We start from the raw sequence: 14,243 nt of genomic DNA on the forward strand, positions 1-14,243 counted from the left end.
AGATGAAAGTGACACACAAGCACTGCCAACACCAGGGAACTGCATCTTCAGAAGTGAGTCGGCCTACAAGTCAGGAATGAAGAGGAATGAGGATCAATTGTTGAGTTAGCTGGGGTCACAATTTCCTGAGACCAGGGTCTAACCGAGCTGCTGTTGGAGTTGGAGTTGGAGCTCCCTCCTTGAGGTTATGGATCCACAATGGTAATGAAGTCATAGATACTGATTTGATAAGCCTTTCCTCCAACACAATCTCAGATTTTTCTTAAATATGATTTAGTGCTTAATTATGGAGCTGGGAAACCAATTATCAAAACCCATGTACAGTCTCCATTGCTGACTTCCCAACTTCTTTTTTCATATTTTGTTGGCAAGCCTCTGGAACCCCTCTGAAAACTATTGAGGGCACCAGTGTCTTTCTTTCTGGCTGCACCCACAGTACCTCTCTTCTTGGATGCACCCACAGCACTACTTATTATCCCATATCTATTGGTCTATTAGTTAGCAGGCGCCTGACATATAACAGAACATAGCAAGCTTGGAATGCAACACAGCTGGAACAAACCCTTGGGGCAATTGCCAAACAAAGCCTTCGGTTTCAGGGTCAGAGAGTCTATTTGAGGCCAGAATACACACAGTGTGTGAATACACACACTCGGCACAAATTCATCTATAATCATTGTTGCAACTATTGAGCCCCGCCAAGACCCGCAATTTCCTTCAAAAACATTCAAACTTAACCCATTGTAGTGGCACTGGAACCAGTTTTACTCAACTGGGAATGGTGACCAAACTTTAAGGGTGGTCTTCAAGCCAACAGGAAATCCTTCAGCAAAAGAGATTCTTAAACAAAAGTATTCCATCAGGTCATTTAACATCAAAAAGGGTAGGGTGCTGCCATGTTATTATCACATGGTTTCCCACTGACAGGCTTTACTGTGACCACCTGCCACAATAAAAGCAGGGCTGCCACAAACTGAAAGTCAAACCATATTTTAAAATCTCAAACTCTTGTTACAGATATGCTGCCTCATACTGGCACAAATTACATATAGTCACACTGACTACAGATTGCACTTCTTTCATGTGCTGATCAGTTAGATTTTCCACTGGCTATAAGCAACATCCACTGGTACTTCTGTCATTATCAACACCCATCAATTATTAAAGTACCCATCCAAAACACTTAGATCCATTTTATTGTTGTTTGGTGGTCTTTTTTCTTGTTCCTGCAGATAACTGGCAAAACTGATGACATCATGATGTCTCAACATGACAACATGATGTCACATTTATAAATCTCCCACTTCCCATGTAGACAGTGAGCATGTAGGATGTTTGGCCAATGAAGAAACCAGAGGCACGCTTTCAGTGGATGCAACAAGTCACGGTGAGCTGGCTGAGGGGTTTCAGTCAAGTCATTGTGGGAAATTTTAAAGAGATATCACTCTGAAGCATAGGTGAACAAAGAAGGTTCAGGGAAAGTGGATACAACAAAAAAGGTAAATTACAAAACTTAAACTCAAAATACCTCCTGAAGTGCACATCACAGCCAATGTAACAGTGGGAGAGCAAGAGAGTGAAATATTTATTTAAACAGATATTAACAAGATGTGAAAGGGATTTTTACAAGGTTGGAGGCCTGTTTCTCAATAATTAAAAGTCCTTACATCACAATAGGCCCTGGTTCTGTCTTTCCTTTATGGACCCCACAGGACGTTGACGATGGTAGGACAAGCCTATCCTGCACCCTTTATTCAGTTCAAAAAGACAAAAGCTGACACCATTAAATCACGTCCAACAGCCTCAGCCCATTAAGCTGGTCTGAGATATGCTGAAAAGTTGGACTCGGCTTACCCTTTGAGGCAGAGACATACGTTTAATCACACGCTTTGGTAAAAGGGCAAGGTTTGACAAGGGGTGAGGGGGCGGCATCAAGCTTTTAACCAGACTTAAGTCATTAAGGTCATCAGCTGTGCTAACAGCCCTCTTATGCATGCATAGGAAAATAGCCGAGGCACAGAGGCTTATTGGAATAATGCATGACACGTTATTAATGCAAAACCTGCAATAAGCATTAGTTTTTAGATATTGCTGGCCATAAATCACTTGTCTAATAAAACCACTTAGAGAGGACGACTTGAGACAATTAAAGGAGTAATACTGAGAGGCAAGCTACATTAATGATCCCTTGGCATGCTATCCTAAAATGTCCTTAAAGTGAAATTAGCTAAATCATGAGCGTGCCTACATGCATATTGATTCATTTTGCAGATTTTCATATGCACCATTAGCAAACAATAACCTCAGCTAATAGCCTATTAGAGTAAAATTTTCAGGGTCATCACCTAAGCTAATAGCCTATCAGCATGGGCATATCTATTGGGGTTAGGGTCGCACAGATAACAACTCTCTGCTCACAAAGTCAACATTAAATCGAAGTTCAAGTTTTCTTGTAATAAAGACTGAATAAATGGCCATGCATTATTAACCTGCAGGTGTATGTTCAACCTTGGTTTGGGATGAAAACTCAATTAAGTTGATCAGCACATTTGTAGGAAGAGAAAAATGGCTCACTGTAGGATCTGATAGAATGAAAACTGACCAGTTAAACATGTAAAAATCACTCTTCAAACATGTCTTTTGTCAGGCTCATGCCTGTTTCATGTCTGAATAGATACTTGAATACAGTATTCGCATGAGCACACAGACACACACATGCTCAGACACTGGCACGCCCACAGAGGCTGGCAAGACAGTGATGAATGCCCCTATCTCTCAGATCAAATACCCTGAGAGGAGTAGATATCTGCCGGCTTGATACGAGCTCCCTGTGTCACTGTGATCTGCTCCCTTATCAACCACCATCTTCTGCCAAGGTACAGACACAAGACTTATACCATGAAATGACTCATAACACTGAGGCCACATGACAACTTTGACATCTTTCAGCATTTTACTTAATTTGTTTGCCTTTACATGCCAGTTGTCTTCATCTGCTTATTACGTTCCATCATTCCTGAGTCCAAGAAACCAAAAATAAAAACGTTTGCTTTCACAAAGGAATACCTGTCAATCAAGGAATAAAGCTGAGTTTCTAATTCAGGAAAAAAGACTCCAGTAAGTACCATATTTTTGCCTGACAGCTGCAAAATGCAGTCTGTACAAGCCACGACCTGGAGCTGCCACTGCGAATTATATCAAGAACCGAGACCCAAAACAAAATGCTTTTGGGCTCATACTTTGCCTTGATTACAGATAGAGCTGAAGTTTGTAGACATGGCTCACAGCCCAAACTGTACTTTATCTGGCCCAAGTGACCTTCTAAAAGCTGCAGTGTTTTGTTGAAGGAGCAACTGCACAGCCAAATTCCTGATGGTGAAACTTAGGAACGATTTTATTGTTTACCATGCAGACAGGTTGACGTTTGGAGAATACTGAACTAAGGTTGAATGCTGTGGTTGCACTGTTTGAGCAAAGTAAAGTTATTGTTGTGTTGAACTATTGACATGTAGCCTAATTGTCAATCTCATTAAATATATAGACTACTGACAACAAATCTCTCATGAGGCTTTGGTAGGGCTGCCAGTTTCATGAGTTGATTTCCACCACTATGCCTGATACAGACAAATCTTGCCTCACTATTTAATTAATCCCATCAGCCAGCTGACAAACCAGAGAAACCAAAATTTTGATTCTTTGGTGGTGGTGGTGGTTGTGTATTTTTACTGGCTCCTGGCTCTGCTTGTATGTGTATCTGTGTGTGTGCGTGCGCGTGTGTGCATGTGTGTGTGTAGTATTTTCCAGCTCCCTAACCTCTGGGTCACACCTGTTCCTCTGCTCCACCCCTGGCTAAGGGCAAGGGGGAGAGGTAAAGGGTCAAGGTGTCACATCACATTTCCTTCACAAATCTGTTTCAGAGCCGGCATGTACACAAGCATACAGTCACAAACACAGCAGACTGATCCAATACCAAGTGAATTACAACTCTGGTACAGCTGTGTATCTTCACTGATTTCCATATAGTTAATAGCAATTTCCAGAACAGGGCAAACCAAGGGATTAGCTGTTATTTATTCCTTAAAACAAATTCTAAGACACCTTTTTTTTTTTTTTTTTTTTTTTTTGCATCTTTTAGCCAACTAACATAATTGAGCTTAGGTGTGTAGTTTCTTGATAAACAAACAGGCCTAGTGCTTTGATCCCAAGTTACAAAGGAGTTGAGTCAGCTCAGGCAGGCCCCAGTTGGGCCTGCTGTGTAAAAATGAAGAAAAGCATGCACCATAACACAATTAGAGTTAGGAATGTGCCGAACTCCAAATGTTGCTAAATGTTGTGAAAGATCATTCTATTTTTTTTTTTTATGCGAATATCTTACAATGGCTCCATACTAACCCAAATCATGGTTTACTTTAAAGCCAAAAGCCATTTTGTAATAGCATGTGTTGATCTCTCTCAAATGGCATATCAGTCTAAGAACAACATGTAAAACTCAAATTTAGACACAAAGATTCCACTCTAATTGATGAAGCAAATCAAACATTTACTGGAACACATTTTTTTTAATATCTTTCAATAAAGCATTTTAAAATTAGAGAGACAAATTAACTTCCAAATTGTGAAGACGATTATGTAGCTCTTCCCAAAAAAAAAAAAAATATTTGTAAATCATTATCTCTCTATGTGAAAAACAAATTACAGGTTGAATTCGGCTCTGATCCATTGATCTTTTTGACAAACAGAGCCACTTTCATCCCTATTCCCAGTCTAAAGGGACAGATTTTGAATGTTCCACTGCTCTGCCATTTCAATATGCCTGAGGCCACCGAGTCATCCATAACATTCCTGCACAACACAGAAAGAGCCAAGTGTATCTGAAAATGAAATGTAGCCTATGTCACATACTGTATAGGTGTCGCTTTTGCACAGTAGATCAATAACCCACTTGGTTGTCTGTAGGCAAAAAGAAAAGTGAAAAGTAAATAAAATACTTGTCGTGGCCAAGTGACTGGCAAGCAGTTGCCATTAAACAACAAATGGCAAGAGACATTTACTTCATTTAGACCTTTATCCTAAAATCTTATTTTGATGTCAAATCTTACTGTGGTATCACTGAACTTTTTGCAAACGTGTCAAGTGCAAAGCTCAGGAATCACGACAAAACACTGTTTGCCTGTTGTTCGCTGCAAAGAATCTCAGGTATGCTCTCCCAAAAATGTAGGAAAAGATTCAACAAATATTTGTCCCACATACTTTGGAAAAAAACATCCATAGAACGCTTATCTGCAGGCAAACCTGAAATCCCAGCTTCTCAACCGCCTTCTCATCGGCTTTAAATGTGCAGAAGTAACATTGTCAGACATCTGTCTTTGTTGACACTGTCAACTCATGAGTGGTAATCAAAACAAGGCCAAGGAGCATGTAAAAGCAAGAACTGACAACTGCAGTTCCACAACAGGCAAAAGGAGTAAATGTGGCTTGAATGTGAACACAATTTAAATTCCAGTTCTTTCCACAGATCCTTAACTGGCTTAACGGTGCTGATTGATGTTTGATTAGCAATCCATATGAATAGACCTCTACGGTGATATCACCTACATACAAATAAACAATACACATGTTTATAAGACAATACACTGTAAAGATAAAAGCTGGGGAAACTGTGGTCCAGGCATTAAAAGGTGTTAAGTGCACCAATGTAGAGTGACAATGACAGAGATTTGTGTTGTGGTGTATGAGGTTTAAACCACAAGAATTCTGATCAGACCAGTTGTGCTGCCAAGTATTAGATATGGATCACATCAAGAGTTGCCTGATTTAAAAAATGGAATTTCCAAAAAAAAAAAAAAAAAAAAAAAAAAATCACACCTGTCACACTGGAAGGAAAGGAAAAAATAAAACATCTCTGTCACTGCCACCTGTAGTGCAAAAATAGCCAAAGAAGATCTCGTTCACCAACAATCCAGCATCGTTTGGGAACACGCTGCAAGTTAAGCATTTCAACTTTCACTGCCCTGCACTTGAAGAATGCATCCCTTTCACAGCCAAATTCTTTAAAAACTAACCTCATTGGGCCTCATTGCCAAGAGGGTAGGCAGGCTCTTGTCATCTGTCAGCTGGATGGGAAGTCTGACCATAGCTGGAAGCAAACTGCTGTGAATTTCTGAATAAACGTAAGACTGCACTCTAGTTCAGGGGGCCTTACAGCATTTTCATATGAAATAGGGTTTGAACAATATGGAAGTTGCAAGCTGAAACCAGTGTTCTTGGTGAAAGGCTTGAATGGTAGGCAAAACTCTTGGGACACAAGTGGCTTATATGACTTATGACTATGCCAACAAAATATAACTGTATTGTGAGTTTTTTTAAACCTGTTTTAGTTGGCAATACTGACTGGCCATCCATAAAAGTTAAAAAAAAATTTTTTAAAAAATCATCAAACCAACACATGTGCAGCCCTAATATCCAGGACCCCTAAATCTACACTATATTGCCAAAAGTATTCACTTGTCTGCCTTCACACGCATATGAACGTGAGTGACATCCCATTCTTAAACCATAGGATTTAATATAATGTCACCCTTTGCAGCTATAACAGCTTCAACTCTTCTAGGAAGGCTTTCCACAAGGTTTAGGAGTGTGTTTATGGGAATTTTTGACCATTCTTCCAGAAGTGCATTTGTGAGATCAGACATTGATGTTGGACAAGAAGGCCTGGCTCGCAGTCTCCGCTCTAATTCATCCCAAAGGTGTTCTATCAGGTTGAGGTCAGGACTCTGTGCAGGCCAGTCAAGTTCTTCCACACCAAACTCGCTCATCCATGTCTTTATAGACCTTGCTTTGTGCACTGGTACGCAGTCATGTTGGAACAGGAAGAGGCCATCTCCAAACTGTTCCCACAAAGTTGGGAGCATGAAATTGTCCAAAATGTCTTGGTATGCTAAAGCATTAAGAGTTCCTTTCACTGGAACTAAGGGGCCGAGCCCAACTCCCGAAAAACAACCCCACACCATAATCCCCCCTCCACCAAACTTTATAGTTGGCACAATGCAGTCAGACACGTACCGCTCTCCTAGCAACTGCCAAACCCAGACTCATCTATCAGATTGCCAGATGGAGAAGTATGATTCGTCACTCCCGAGAACACATCTCCACTGCTCTAGAGTCCAGTGGCGGCGTGCTTTACACCACTGCATCCGATGCTTTGCATTGTGCTTGGTTATGTAAGGCTTGGATGCAGCTGCTCGGCCATGGAAACCCATTCCATGAAGGTCTCTATGCACTGTTCTTGAGCTAATCTGAAGATCACATAACGTTTGGAGGTCTGTAGCTATTGACTCTGCAGAAAGTTGGCGACTTCTGCACACTATGCACCTCACCATCCACTGACCCCTCTCTGTGATTTTACGTGGCCTACCACTTCATGGCTGAGTTGCTGTCATTCCCAATCGCTTCCACTTTGTTATAGTACCACTAACAGTTGATTGTGGAACATTTAGTTGCGAGGAAATTTGACGACTGGAATTATTGCACAGGTGGCATCCTATCACGGTACCACACTGGAATTCACTGAGCTCCTGAGAGTGACCTGCTCTTTCACAAATGTTAGAAGTAGTCTGCGTGCCTAGGTGCTTGATTTTATACACCAGTGGCCATGGAAGTGATTGGAACACCTGAATTCAATGATTTGGATAGCTGAGTGAATACTTTGGGCAATATAGTGTATATGCATTGGAACGCAAATTACTGCTTGATGAGACTATGTTGAAAGGAGGCCCAGTTGAGACATAATGCATATTGATACACTAGTAATTACATAAGTCTATGGATACTATAGGTAGGAGGAAACCACAGTGGGGACACTTCAACCTCTGATTAAAAAAATATCGTCACTCCTCCCTGATTCTGTAACTACATCAACATCTAGGGAATGATATAACACTGAAATTAAACCATGTCATCCTCCAGGGAACACTCTGGGGTCTCTTCAAAGACAACTGGAGGTTCCCCGGACCCCAGGTAAACATGACTTATCTCATCTTGTAAACATGCGTAAGCGTGTTCTGTGTTTTGGTATAGGCTTGATACCAAACAGTGTGTAGGTAAAACACTGTTTTAAAATTCAACGAAACACAAGCACCGTCAAATTAGTGACTAAATCTCAGTTTTCCCAGTGTTTTTGCCCCATCGGTGTGACAGCGGACTCTAGCAACATTACCAAGAAGACACCACGCAATGAGCGGTTAACAGTCAATTAGATGAATCATACCGACGGCCAGCAAAGTTCTCGATAATCTCTACGCCCACGATTAAGCACAAATTGACGCATAAAACGAGTGCTACTACACACTGAGTATTTTTTTATTCGTTGCAAAAGCTTTGCACACCCCTGCAGTAGAAACTGGAACTTGGCAGCCAGATGAAACTGACGAGACTTGTGGCTGCGGCACTTTTAATAAAGGAAAAAGAAACCCGTAGCGAACTTTTCCATACCTCTCCGGCTGAGTCTTCCCCGTCGACACTACAAACTCTTGACTGCCATAATCCTGTTTTGACAACGGCCTCCTCGGCAGGAATAACGAAAATCCGGGTGTGTATGTGTGTTTCAACTCCTAGCAGTCCGAGTGGTTTTCGTACACAGCTTCTCTCTGCGTGGCTCTCAACAGCCGCTGCAGTTTTTTCCACCAGCCTGCCTGCCTGCCTGACGCGGGAGCGAGCGCAAAGGAAGAGAGGGGTTGGTCAGGAGAGCCGCATGAACGCGCAATTTACAAGGTTCGCAAGACGTCAGAAAGATCATCGTAGAATATCACTGTTACCTCAAAGGAGATAAAGACCGTACCATGAAGTACAATGGGTCAGTTATAAACACGAAAGTACCTACCATGTGGCCACATCTTAAATCCCTAGGAATATTTACTCAATACTACAGTGTATTACAATGTTTCGTTACTGAGGCCGCTCGCCCATGCAGTTGATTATAGCCGGTAATCAATATCCTAAACCCGGTCACTAATAACATTACAACCTACTGTTCAGAACACATCTACACACAATTCCACTATAACAACTGCAGTATTTATTTATAATATTTATGTGGGGACTTCTGTGGACCAACAGTGCATCACTAGGCCTATATTATTGGCTGCTTAATGGAATTTTACCTCCCGTAGCATCCGTTACTATCTGCTTTTGTATTTTTGCTTTGTGCAGCATTCCTCTAGAAAGTATTGAGCCTACAGCTATGGGATGATGTTTTTTTAATGTATGTGAAGAAACGAAACACCACTGATTATAAACAAACATCGAGCCACACTTCACAAGAACTTAAATAGTCGAGTTATTAAAAAACTGTTTGTATGGAGATGGAAATGAGCCCACATCCAGGAGGAAATTAAAAAAAAATGTACTAAGCGTCGCTCCATAGCGTGTCCATGCTATGACACTTACTGAAACGTGCTGAGTTGAGTTTCTCATAATGCCACTGACTGGACCAAAGGAATTCCCCTCATCTCCTGCTGCGTTCAGGTGCTGTCGGAATTGTCGTAATCGTAGGTTGAATATAAGCACATACACAGGAAAGTGGTTATTTGATACCTAAAATGCTGAAATGTGATGTTCCAGTGAGAGTACTGATCATAATATTGAAGTAACCTATTTTGTTAATCCTGTGTCATTTTTAGTTGTCGCATTTTCATGTGCATACATGTAGCCTATAAGCCAGGGGTGTCAAACCATGTGCCATGAAGGGCCAAGAGGCTGGAGGTTTTCATTTCAACCAAAAACTACACTAGGTGATTTCATTGATCAACTCACCTTCAAGCAGAGAGGAGGGACTAATTAGAGAAATCACCTGGTAGAATTTTTGGTTGGAATGAAAACCTGTCGCCTCTTGGCCCTCTATGGTACATGGTTCAACACCCCTGCTATAAGTTTTCCTCTTGGTACTGGCAGCAGATGCCTACTAAGATTTATTAGATTCATGAGTCATGGGTTAGGGTTAGGGTTATGATTCATGTTTATTCTGCTACTCTCATTCACCGAAACAACTGCATTTTAAAGTTGGTGTCCTACTGGTGTTTTCCAGGAAAAATCATGATAAGTTTGTAGCATTAGCAACATCTGTATGTTTAGAGTAAACTGGAGGAGTTCGCATGAGTAGCATTAGCCACCATGGTTGAACAGAAAAAGAGAAGAGCACCACTTACAGAAAATCAGACATAATCAATGGAAAATCCAGTGAAGAAGGATTTCATACTGGCCATATTTTGATTGATAAGAGATATTCGAGAGGTGCAGTGCAAAAACACCACAGCAGGAACAAGTTATCACCAAAGATGCTGGCCCAAGTAAATAATATAAATTAGAATAAAATAATGTAAAACAAAATAGGAACTTGAGAATACCATATTTATGGCCTACAATCAACAATCTTTGGTAAACAAATTAATTAGATCATCAATTACATGCCCAGGGTACATTTTCTCCTTTTCATTCTCACGTACAAAGTAGCACTGTGCTGCTTGATTTCAAAGTTAAAACAAGTCACAAAAAACAACCTTCATTAAGGGGGGCCTTTTATATCTTCTACAACCGAGAATAATGGAAAATATGTAACTTTTAACATGGATATAAGAATGGAGAAAAAAGACACAAGAGCTTCCAAGGAGCTATGACACTATGCAGACAAGAGCTTACGGGGAGAACATGAAGGCATCATTGGTCTAGGAGGAGGAGGAGCTGAGCCAGGAGTTGACATGTGGGAATGACTCAAGTTTTTTACACATTCCAAGCATTGTTTCCTCCTCTGTCCCAGTCCCAGGCACTGGGGCCAAGGATTTTCCAGGGCCAGGGGAGATGGAGCACAAAAGCACCAGAATCACTCGTCTTCTCCCTTTTTACTTTTTTTTTTTTTTTTTTTTTTTGAGAGAGATTCTCTCCTTCTTTGGCTGGATAAACAAGATTGGGAGAGGTTGTTGTATTTTTTTTTATGTATTTCTTTGCTTTTAACAATTTGCTTGCATCCCTCATCTGTAAGCAAAATGGGACAAGAACTTTCTGGAACCTACTTGTGTTTATAGATTATCACATTGCTGCAGGACGAATGATACGACAAGCAGGGAGCAAGTGATGAAGATAAATGAGAGGAGGCTAAGCTAATTTAGAAGTAGTTCAGGTTTTTAGAAGTCTATCTGATGTATCATGCACTGTGGGGTTTATTGCAAAAATCTCTCCTCTCACTGTTTAAACTGTTAAGATAGGAGAGATTCACAAAGCCAAGAGTCAAAAGAGCTGAAAACAACACTTGAATATTTTAATGCAGTGTTTTGCAAATAGAGTCTTGACTGCAATATGGAAAGATCATAACTTTTTCACTGAAATGATCTTCATTTCCACATTTTCTTGCAAGTGCATTCATAGACTGAAATGGTTTCTAGTTTGGGATAAATTGCATAGGTTTCAGAAACATCTGAAATGAGCCTTTGCAGTGACAGCAATGTGATGGCCAAATTTGATTGCAATTATTTTTTAATATATATATATTTTTCTGAGTAAACCTTTCTGAAATAAGGGAATGTAAAGTAAATACACATCAAATATTGATATGAGCCACATCTTTTCACACCTTGCCCTCTTTGTGTCTGCTGTTGTTCTTGGTCCCCACAAGAGGGGAATGCTATAACCAAATGTGTCACAGCTTTTCCCAAAATACTCAGAGACAGAAACTCCAAGTCAAACTGCCTAGAGTTTTGAGAAAGAAGCAATTGTTGTGGCTGCAACATTATGATTACTTAGTAATAACATTTGTTAATGAATGTGAGGTATATTCATCTTATGAAGAGATCAAATACTGATAGCTTTACATAAGTTGCATGTCTTATTAAATCTGCTATTGGGAGGCGCATCATCAAAAACATTCTTGGCATCACAGTCAGTCTAACTGAAACTACAAATGGATGCTAATTCAAGCAAGCAACATACAGCGATGGCAAATCATGAAGCATCACCTCGTACGTTTCATCACATCTTGAATTATTATCAGAAATGTGCACATCATCATAAACACTAATATGCCTCACAGCTGGGGCTCATTCTCCAAAATCTGAAACAGAGAGAGAGAGAGAGAGAGAGAGAGAGAGAGAGAGAGAGAGAGAGGGGAAGGCATGAGTCAGGCCTGGCTGGAACAGAGACGTAATGAAGTTTGAACTGACTCAAATCAGCAACATGGCTGAAATTAAGGACAATTCTACCTGACCATGGAAACAAATGAACGAATTCTCATGAATAATATAATGCACCTCTGCTGTGTTCGGGAAGTACAGGAAGCTAACACAGAAAAAAAAAAATCACTGGAGAGCCTCATACTTACGAAAAAAAAAAAGACCATGTCCATAGACATAACTCACACTTGTTTCTCTCACTTTTTTTTTTTTTAAATTATTATTATTAAAGCTGTTCTGCTGCTCTGATTGTGTGCCAAAGAATCTCACAACCATTGCATTTAGAATTAAAGAAGATATAACATCCCTTTAACAACTACAAGGACATTTCCTGTAGACATGGTGGGCAGCTGCCACTAGAGCAGCAGGGTGTGTAGAGGGTGGAGAGACCATCCTTCAGCAGGAAGGTCTGAGTTCAAGCCCCTGTTACAGCAAGCATCTGCTCTGCTGATGTGTCCTTGAGCAGGACACTGCTCACATCCTGGCTAAAGGATGATGCTCTATATCTGACCTCTGATCTCTGTCCTCTCTCTTGGGGAATATAAGCACTTTCAGATTGCATTTGAAAGTATTACAGTAATCTGACTGCAAATATGGTAACCATAATAAATTACATTTTCAACAAATGTTTTACTCACAAAATGTACATCACCATAACCTGTCCCAGTAACCTGTGATACATTTGAAAAGTAAATCCAGATTGTGCTGTGATCCTTTTCCAATTTGATCGTAGTTATTGTCTAAAAAAGGGTTAAAATTTAAGTCTACTGTAAGTCATGGCTTTCAAAAGTAACTCAGGATCACTGTAACTTTAATACTTTACTTGTTACCAAGTGTTTTGTGACCAAGCACTTTATTTATTTTCTTTAGCAGTGGGCTAGAGTTCATTTACCATGATTTAAAGAAAGAGAAATTAAAAACTCTAAACACAGCAGCAAACATAAACAAATATAAATCAGCATGAATGGAGCAAAAACATCACTGGAACTTCTACCTGTAGATGCTAAGAAAGATTTTCTAATCTAAGGCATGTAATGGCACATCTAGACCGGATAAGGCCATAACTTCCTGTATTTTGACAAATCTCCAAATCTATTTAATAGAGGGTGGCTCATATTGGCCATAATATGTGTTATTAAGCTAACAGACCATTCAGGATGTGAGCCTGTTGAGAGCAAGTTCAGCACATGACGCTTGACTCATCCTCTCTGAGTCACTCCCTCCTTCCTCCGGTCCAGGATCTGTGGCTCTCGGCTTGAGCTGGCTCTCCTATCCTAATGTCAACCCACTGCTTCACCGGCAGGAAACTGGCCAAGGCTGCAGACATGGCCTTATTAGGAAAGGGGTGGGAGGTGGAGGGGGGTTAAGAGTGTTTGTATATGTGAGGACAATGACTGGGTGTGTGGGCGTGATGATGTAGTTCAACAAGGGCATGAGGGGGGAAATTATGAGGACTAGTGTGCAGCCACACTGCTTCTTTGTCTTAACAATGCAGTCCTCTCTTAAAATCTTATGACATTTCTGTCTCACTTAATGGCAGAATACAAAGAGGTGAGGGGACACCTTGACCTGAATTTGAGATGATACATCATAACAAAGTATGCAGCACAGCTTCCAATGCTATTTATCCTCTTTTCCCCTGACTTGCTCTTTTTTCACAGCTATAGACTCACATCAAAGGCAAAAGGCTGTAGCTAAGCTCATTGTACAAATGAGCTGTGGTCTCCTGCATGGATGGAGCATGGTCAGAAGGGTCTGCATGAGAAAGATGATTCCAGAAATGGAAGAGTAAACAACTCAGATGAGGCCCGTGAGCTCCATTAAATGTGGTCCATGTCCCAAGAATGTCTACCAACAGCTAGGATAGGTATTCTAGACCAAAGGTTCGCAACTTGGGGTCTTGAACCATGATTCCTTGAGAGGGTTCCCGGGGGTCCCCCAAAAAATGGTAAATATTTTAATTTCACAGTTATTTCACTGACTAGAGGTTAGTCAAATGAGAAAATATATAACATTGACTATTCTGTT

General features: G+C 40.6%; 1 protein-coding gene across 1 annotated transcript in view; it reads right to left on the bottom strand.

The window, feature by feature from the left end:
- peak1 (pseudopodium-enriched atypical kinase 1) overlaps positions 1–8,695 on the bottom strand; it is a 147,718-nt gene extending 139,023 nt beyond the window's left edge. The window contains exon 1 of the mRNA XM_030053859.1: positions 8,491–8,695. The gene's annotated coding sequence lies outside the window, so the exon portion shown is untranslated. The remainder of the gene's footprint in view (positions 1–8,490) is intronic.
- Between the last annotated feature and the right edge of the window lie 5,548 nt (positions 8,696–14,243).

This window comes from Myripristis murdjan, chromosome 6 (assembly GCF_902150065.1).
Source record: "Myripristis murdjan chromosome 6, fMyrMur1.1, whole genome shotgun sequence".
Taxonomy (NCBI): Eukaryota; Metazoa; Chordata; class Actinopteri; order Holocentriformes; family Holocentridae; genus Myripristis; species Myripristis murdjan.